Genomic DNA, 3,050 nt, shown 5'->3' with positions numbered 1-3,050 from the left:
GGAGACATAACAGACTTTTTTACAATTGTTTTTTGGTTTTTTACATTTTAATCAAACACTAATACATTGAACTTGAGCGTATTGGCACAAACTTTATGGTTTAGTTTAGGAATTCTGAATTGGAGAAATTATGAAACCTTTAAGATTTAATTCAAAGATTCTAAATAGCTATAAAATTATTTGTTTGGATTTACATTTCGATTGGAACTCAAGGTGTAACCAACGTTCATATAATATAAGTGAGCCAATTCGACATTTCGAAATATCATTACTATACTTTTATCAAAATTATGAGTAGGAATATTCTACATTTTGTGGAAATCTGAATAAAATAATCACATTTAACAAATAAATATAATTTTTTGTTATACTCTCAGAGTAGAACATTTTTATGACCAAACATTCAGAATTAAATACAATAATTTTCAACTAAGCTAAAAATGTTTTATTTTTACAAAATACATAGAAATTCGAAGATGTAAATTTGTTTGTTTTTGTGGAGAGAAGCCACATTGGGCTATCTGCTGTGTTCAGAGGGAGGATCGAACCCTAGATTTTAGCGTTGTAGTTTCGTAAACATACAGGAGACTCGGAGGCATAATAACAAACACAAACAATCAACTAAATGAGTTAACTAGCTAGTCACATAAGCAATTCATTGAAAAACCAATTCTGCACATTAAAACCATCAACATAATAAAAATCTAAACTGAAAAAGAAATAATGACATAAAAAGCCAATCATAAAGTTATTTATCAGTACAGTTTCTACTGCACCACATACGAAAAAACAATCTTTTTCGGCATGAGCAAATGAAAAAAGTATATCAAATTTATGTGTTAAAGAAATCCTTTTAGTCATCATTTGGCACCGAAATGAACTCCAACTTGACAGATAGAATTAAGTGTATTCCGACTCTATGGTAGAAATGAAAACAAAAACAAATAAAAACGAGTACATTTCGATTTCATAGTAAAAAAAGGGAGAGTAATGCACTAAGGTTTCATAGCAAAAAAAAGGAAAGTAATGCACTAAGGTTTCATAGCAAAAAAAGGAAAGTAATACACTAAGGTTTCATAGCAAAAAAAGGAAAGTAATGCACTAAGGTTTCATAGCAAAAAAAGGAAAGTAATACACTAAGGTTTCATAGCAAAAAAAGAGGAAAATAATGCACTAAGGTTTCATAGCAAAAAAAGGAAAGTAATGCACTAAGGTTTCATAGCAAAACAAAAACAGTATTATTTTTAGTTTGAAAATTTCGGTATTAGTTATTTGTACCACGTATTTGAATCAAAAACAAAATACTAACAACTTGAGCTTCGTTGCAAAGGACAAGACTGTTAAGATAAACATATACAAACATTAAATAATGTATCTTACAACGGTATTAAACGTAAAGATCTAAACATTTATACGTATTTTATGGTCTAATTTATCTATGCAAATATTTTGTTTATATGTACGTATGTGTCTATGTATGTATGTGTTAATAAATATTACATAATTATAGTGTGAACAACGAAATTGTTTCCAGAACAGCTTTCAAAAATGTAATGCACAGTTTATTTAGTATCATAGAAGTTTTCATTTCTACATACATATTTTTATCTTGTTGTGAAGTTCATCATATTGGTGGTTTAATCAGTCAAGCTCACCAAGTCATTTCTTTGTCCAAGAAAAACCGTTGAAATTATAAAAGAACATTAAAACTATCCAAATACGTCTGGGATTTTTACAGGGAAATTTCGATCTAGGCATATTTCTAAAGACAATTGAATAAAAGAGACGATTTTCGTCACATGTCTGAATTGTAGATATGTACAAGTATAATGTCTAAATTAATTTACATATAAAACATTTACATATATTTCTTAAATACTTACTTTTTGTTGATTTTGGGAAACTACACGAGAGGTCAGTTCTGGTGGGTTACCATGACGAACAAGTCAAGGATGTTCTTCTAACAACTTACATACCTTATTATGTTTCTCAGTTTCTTGCACACGCAGCACGTGTAGCGAGTTTTTCCGGGTTGGCGCGAACCCAGGTTGTGAGGTTTCTAAATTATCATTGGTCGTTAGTGTTATGTCGTATATTGTAAAATCAGATGTAGCAACACATAACTCTTACGTCATCTTAAGCGTCGTTATACACAAAGTAAAGACTGTGTTAGTGCTTTATTTGATAAAATAATATCTAATTCTTTCAGACTTCATAAGAAGATAAAAGAAAAGCAGATGACAAGTATTGATTGTGAAGCTTGTCATGTAAAGCAGATGACAAGTATTGATTGTGAAGCTTGTCATGTAAAGCAGATGACAAGTATTGATTGTGAAGCTTGTCATGTAAAGCAGATGACAAGTATTGATTGTGAAGCTCTCATAAGAATTCGCAAAAGAAAGAAAGAATTATGTGGAAAGTAAATGAAGATTTAATACAAATTTATAATTTATTTATATACAAAAAGTGGGACCAGTTAAATATTATTAGAATATATTAACCTTTCACACAACTCGATATGTTTTATTTGGTATTGAGTTACTGTCATATTTATAAACTCTGTAAGAAGTAAGTCATGCCATTGTCTATGTTAATTCTACAAGAGCCTTTGATGTTGTGGATCAACCACTTAACGTGGTAATGTACAGGTAACTCAGAAAGTTTTAAATCTGTCAAAATACTGATTATCTCGGAAATACTGTTCCGCTTCAATACTGAAAACTTCGTCTGAAAGAAAACCATTATCCACAAATACTGGATAACATTACAAGGTTTAGAAAATGACAATGAAAACCTTAATCTCTGACAGTGTAGTATCATTAAATACGTGGAAAATTTGTCTTCCATAGCTGAGTACTTTGTAAGCACGCCCTGATGTTCTCAAACACATATATATGTGTCATTTTTTTCATGACTAGCTATTACGGTTTAGATGTAATTGCTAGGGATAATAAATGTCTTCCGCTCTTATTTCAAGCAGATAAAAATGACATATTACTTCAGTTCGGAAAAGTAAATTGTTCTTTTCTTTCAGTAAAAAAATAAAAAAT

At 29.9% G+C, this 3,050-nt stretch overlaps 1 protein-coding gene across 3 annotated transcripts in view; it reads right to left on the bottom strand.

Moving 5' to 3' along the window:
- Positions 1 to 2,018, bottom strand: part of LOC106462337 (receptor-transporting protein 3-like) — a 77,981-nt gene extending 75,963 nt beyond the window's left edge. For 2 of the 3 annotated variants that reach the window (XM_022389571.1, XM_013922250.2), the window contains exon 1: positions 1,884 to 2,018. The gene's annotated coding sequence lies outside the window, so the exon portion shown is untranslated. Of the gene's footprint in view, positions 1 to 1,879 lie in introns of all 3 variants that reach the window. The other variant, XM_022389572.1, reaches the window with a different exon arrangement.
- Between the last annotated feature and the right edge of the window lie 1,032 nt (positions 2,019 to 3,050).

This window comes from Limulus polyphemus, unplaced genomic scaffold, assembly GCF_000517525.1.
Source record: "Limulus polyphemus unplaced genomic scaffold, Limulus_polyphemus-2.1.2 Scaffold1145, whole genome shotgun sequence".
Lineage (NCBI taxonomy): Eukaryota > Metazoa > Arthropoda > Merostomata > Xiphosura > Limulidae > Limulus > Limulus polyphemus.
Note: the sequence above shows the minus strand (reverse complement) of the source record. Positions and strands in the feature narration are given on the sequence as shown.